We start from the raw sequence: 6,000 nt of genomic DNA on the forward strand, positions 1-6,000 counted from the left end.
CATGAAGTGGTTATTTACTCATGGTTGTGTTTGTCGTTTAACTTCATTGATAAATCATATTTAAGAAAGGTCAAGTAGAATTTTTCTGATTGCCTTTTATGTTTCCGAGATTAGAAGACTTTTAGTTAGAGAGATTGGATAAGATAGACCTTGGCATTGGCACATCTCCGTTAATTAGCTGGCATAGAATATAAGAGAGCAGGGAAGTTACAATATAGCAGTTCGAAATACTGGTTTGGCTGCAAGTGGAATACAGTGTGCTGTTCTGGCTGCATACTGAAAGATATAATCGCACTGGGTTGGGGACAGAGAATTAGGGTGCCAGGGTAGCACGACACTATTACAGCTTGGAGCATCAGAGTTCAGAGTTCACTTCCAGTGTCGCCTGTGCTCTGGTTTTCCACAGGTGCTCAGGTTTTCTCCCCAAAGTCCAAAGACTTACTCAGGTAGGTTAATTGGTCCCATGATCAGGCTAGAGTTAAATTGGGGTTGTCGGGATTGTTAGGGTGGTGCACCTCAAAGGGCCCACTCAGTGCTGTACTACTAAATAAATAAAACCTCAATGATGCCAGGACTGGAGAACTTTAGTTAAGAGGGGAAATTACATAGGCTGGGTTTGTTTTCTCTGGAGCAAAGGAAACTGAGGGGTGGCCTGATAGTGATATATAATGTGAGGCAGAGAGAGAGTAGATAATCAGAATCTTTTTTTTTTTACCCTCTTGATAATGGGAATCAAAAAATGAGGCTAGAAGTTTAAAGGGAGAGGAAGGAGTCTAAGGTGAAAGGTTTGCTGTTTTGAGATCTTGAGCTTGCAGTCAGAGGAGATGATTGAATCAGATACCAGTCACTACATTTAAGAGACACTTGGACAAAACCTGAAATAGGCAAAGCATTAAAGATGCAGAAAAATACAGTTACTGTAGATGGACAAAATAGGTCAGGTGGATGTGGGAGACTGAAGGATCCTTTGGTGTACTCTGCAAGTCTGTTATGAATCTGTTTTTACTCATCTGCAATAACTTTTGCTGAAATTTTGTACAAAGGCTAGAGCTCAAGAAGGCTCCAGAGTGGCATACAAGGCCATTTCATTGGATGGAAAGAATCAACACTGGAAGCAAAATGATAAATCTAGCTTTGGATTAGTGTACACCTAATTTACAGCGTACTATTTTTCTATTTTCTACAGGTTTAAGACCTTTCTTATCTGAATCTTTTCTCAAAATCTAAAGAGCAGCTAAGGTTAAGTTTTTTTTTGTATTTGATAGTACACAAGATGCCCTTACTTGTGCCATTGCTATTTTAAACTAGATTTCAAAGGCTTTGATGTATAATGGAGTGTCTTTATCCTGAAATTATTTTGGCTTCCACAGATACCACTCGACTGACTGAGTTGTTCCAACATTTCATTTTGATGTTCCAGCACCTGCAGTTTAACTTCTCCATTTTTTATGCTCCAATACATCCATGATTTATGCCACAATCAGAATTTCTCAACAGAGAGAACAGGAGACAAAAGTAACCCTTTGAAAGAAAAATATCAGGGATCAGTTTGTAGAGCTGTTTAAGTTCTTTCGATGTTCACACTGCCATTATCTACTATTAGCTCAGGTTTTCTATGAAAAAGCCATTTTCATTTCAATTAATTGGTTAAGTAAAACTAAACATTTTCAGCAACATTAATCCCTACCCTTACAGAATATTAGCCAGAAGACTTGCAAAGAATCAGATTCTACTACAGATGGATTCTTAACATTTAATGTTATGAGCAACAGACAAAGTACTGGAGGAACTCAGCAGGTCAAGCAGCATCTATACAGTCAACGTTTTGGGATGAGACCCTTCATCAGATCTTGATAAGGCATCTTCATTTTTTTTTATTTTGACAGTGTTATTAAGGCGGCATATGGTGTTTTGGCATTCATCAACTGTGGGATTGAGTTCAAGAGCCATGAGGTAAAGTTACAGCTATACAAGACCTTGGTCAGACTCTATTTGGAGTACTGTGTTCAGTTTTGATCACCTCACTAAAGGAAGGATGTGGATACTATAGAGAGAATGCAGAGGATATTTACAAGGACGTTGCCTGGATTGGAGAGCGTAAATTGTGAGAATAGGTTGAGTGAACTTGGTCTTTTCTCCTTGGAATGACGGAGGATGAGAGGTGACCTAATAGAGGTGTATAAGATGATGAGAGGCATTGATCGTGTGGATAGTCAGAGGCTTTTTCCCCGGGCTGAAATGGCTGCCACAAGGGGGCATAATTTTAAGGTGCTTGGTAGTAGGTTCCAAGGGGATGTCAGGGGTAAGTTTTTCCACACAGAGTGGTGGGGGTGTGGAATGCACTGCCGGAAGCAGATACAATAGGGTCTTTTCAGAGCCTCTTAGATAGGTACATGGAACTTAGAAAAAGAGAGGGCTATGCGCTAGGGAAATTCTAGGCAATTTCTAGAGTAGGTTACATGATTGCCACAACATTGTGGGCCGAAGGGCCTGTAATGTGCTGTAGATTTCTATGTTCTATGTTCTACCTCAGCCCAAAATGTTCTTGCAGCATTTTGAGTGTATTGCTCTGATTTTCAACCTTTGCAGAATTTCATGTTCAAAATTTGGCAAGTCTTGTACCAGGCCACAGGAGAGGAGAATAAAAACAACTATTTCGATACTCAAAACGCTAAACCTGGTTCGGAATAGAAGACCATCAAGATATGAGAATGTTGTGAAAGAGAAATTGTATGAAACTTTTATTTTCAAAGTTTCCACTTCATTTATCTTCTGGAAAAAAAATCTTTAAACCATAGGACATAGGAGCAGAATTAGGCCATTCAGCCCATTGAATCCACTGTGCCATTTCATAATGGTAGATTCCAGATCCCATTCAACCCTATACACCTGCTCTCTTGCCATATCCCTTGATGCCCTGAGCAATCAGGAATCTATCAACTTCCATTTTACGTATACCCACAGACTTGGCCTCCATCACAGTCTGTGGCAGAGCATTCCACAAATTCACCATTCTTTGGCTAAGTTCCTCCTACTTTCTGTTCTAAAAGGCTGCCCCTCAGTTTTGAGACTGCCCTCTAGTTCTGGATACCCCTTACCAGAGGAAACATCCTCTCCACAATCACCTTATCTAGCCCTTTCAACAGTTGGTACATTTCAATGAGATCCCCACACATTCTTCTAAATTCCAGTGTGTACAGGCCCAAAGCTGCCAGATGCTCCTTCATTCCCACAATCATTCTCATGAACCTCCTCTGGACTCTTCTCTCCAATGACAATACATCCTTTCTGAGATAACTGGACAATACTCCAAGTGCAGTTTGACTAGTGTCTTGTAAATCTTCAGCATTATCTCCTTGTGTTTATATTCTATTTCGCTTGAAATAAATGCCAACATTGCATTTGCCTTCTTAACCACAGATTCAACTTTCTGGGAGTCTTGCATGAGGGTTCCTAAGTCCCTTTGCACCTCTGATATTTGAATTTTCTCCCCATTTAGATAATAGTCTGCACAATTGTTCCTTTTACCACAATGCATTATCATACATTTCTCAACACTCTATCTGTACTTTTGCCCAGTATTCCAATTTGTCTAAGTTCTGCTGCAATCGCATTGCTTTCTCAGCACTACCTACCTCACCATATGTCTTCATATCATCTTCAAACTTTGCCACAAAGCCATCAATTACACTATCTAAATCATTGACAATGTGAAAAGTAGTGGTCCTAATACTGATCCCTGGGGAACATCACTAGTCACTGGCAGCCAACCAGAAAAGGCCCCCTTTATTCCCACTCGCTGCCTTCTGCCTGTCAGCCATTCCTCTATCCATGCCAGTGTCTTTCCTCAAACACCAAAGTACTTTAGCTTGTTAAGCAGCCTCGTGCGAGGCATCTTATCAAATGCCGTCTGAAAATCTATCTAAATGCCATCCACTGCATAGCCTTTGTCCATTTTGTTTGCTACTTCTTCAAAGTATTCCCAACATATTTGTCATGTAAGATTTCCCTTTACAGAAATTATGCTGACTTTGACTTATTTTATCATTAGTTTCCAAGTACCTTGAAACCTAGTCCTTGATAATGGACTCCAACACTTTCCTAACCATTTGAGGTTAGGCTAAGTGTCCTATAATTTACTTTCTTCTGCTCTTCTCCCTTCTTAAGGAGTGGAGTGACATTTGCAATTTTCCAGCCCCCCCCAGGACGATGCTAGAATCAAGTGATTCTTGAAAGCTCATGACTAATGCATCTGTTATCTCTTCAGTTTTCTGGGATGTAGTCCATCTGGTCCAGATGACTTATCCACTGTAAGACTTTTCAGTTTGCCAGGCACTTTTTCCTTTGTAATAGCAATGGCACTCACTCCTGCTCCTGGACACGCACTGACCTCTGTCATACTGCTAGTGTCTTCCATAGTAAAGACTAAAGCAAAGTACTTTTCATTTGTCATTTATTTGCTCCCCTCCCCCCCCCCATTACTACCTCACCAATATAATTTTCCAGTGGTCCAGTATCAATTCTCACCTCCCTTTTATTCTTTATATAACTGAAAAAAACTTTTAGCATCCTGTTTTATATTATTGGCTTGTTTGCCCTTGTATTTCATCTTTTCCCTTCTTACAGTTTTTTAGTTGACTTTTCTTGGATTTTAAGAACTTCCCAATCATCCAACTCCCACTCACTTTTGCTACATTATATGCCCTTTCCTTGGCTTTTATGCAGTCTTTAACTTCCTTTGTCAGCCACTGTTGCCTAGCCCTGCCATTTGAGAACAACTTCTTCTGGGGGACATACCTATCCTGCACATTGTGAACTATTCCTAGAAACTTCAGCCACTTCTGTTCTTCCCAACCAGTATCCCCCTCCAATCCACCTGGCAAGCTCCTCTCTCATACCTCTGTAATTCCCTTTATTCCATTGTGATACTGATATATGTGACTTGTGCTTCTCCCTCTCAAACTGCAGTATGAATTCAATCATGTTCACGGTCTCCTAAAGGTTCCTTTACGTTAAGCTCCCTAATAAGTTCTGGGTTATTGCACAACGCCCAAACTAAGACAGCCTTTCCCTGAATAGGCACAAGCACAAACTGCCCTAAAAAGTCATCTCGTAGGCATTCAACAAATTCTCTCTTGCCTGATTTTGCCAAACCCCTTGCATATTTAATTTCCCCATTACAATTGTAACATTACCCTTACTGCATGTCCTTCCCAGCTTCCTTTGCAATCTGAACGCCACTTCTTGGAGGCCTATATATGATTCCCATAATGTGTTTTTTTTAAAACTTGCTCTAGGATAGAGATTATGGTGAGTAGAGATTAGCACTTTCAATTACCCTAATCTCTACTCACTGCAGTTGTTTTTGGAGACTACTTGCGATGTGGCACATTGTGCATAATCAAAGCAAATTGAACAGAATGTATGTACTGTCGATGTAATTCTTAAAGAGGTAGATTATAAACTTCCATTTGAAGGAACTATATTTCAGATTTTTTTCTATCAGATGTTTAAATAATTGTCACAATTTACATTCATTTCTTTTTTCTTAACTGTTCCAGTTTCTCTTATGTCTTTTCCTTTTCCTCCCCAACTGTAAAGATGACAGCCCTTTCTCTCAGTTTATGCTAATGCCATGTCTGTTCTTGGGATTAAGAACATCAAAGGTGTCCTCATTGTTTCAAGAAACGAGGCTTCCTCCTCTCCTCAATGTGATTGATGGAGCCCTCGCCCATATCCTCTTCGTTTCCCACACTTCTGTTCTCATCCTGCCTCCCCACAGACAGAACAGGAATAAAGTTTCCTTGGTCCTTGACTTTCACCCCACCATCCTCTGCATCCAGTGCATTATTCTTTGATGTTTCTGCCAGCTACAGTGTTATCCCACCACCAGTCACATCTTCCCCTTCATACCCTTTCTGCTTTCCACAAGGATCCTAGCTCATTCACCCGTCACCACATATCCCTTCTTTCCTTGGGCACTTTCCTAAATTTCCTTTT

The sequence above is a fragment of the Mobula birostris genome, chromosome 1, assembly GCF_030028105.1.
Source record: "Mobula birostris isolate sMobBir1 chromosome 1, sMobBir1.hap1, whole genome shotgun sequence".
In the NCBI taxonomy this organism is placed as follows: Eukaryota; Metazoa; Chordata; class Chondrichthyes; order Myliobatiformes; family Myliobatidae; genus Mobula; species Mobula birostris.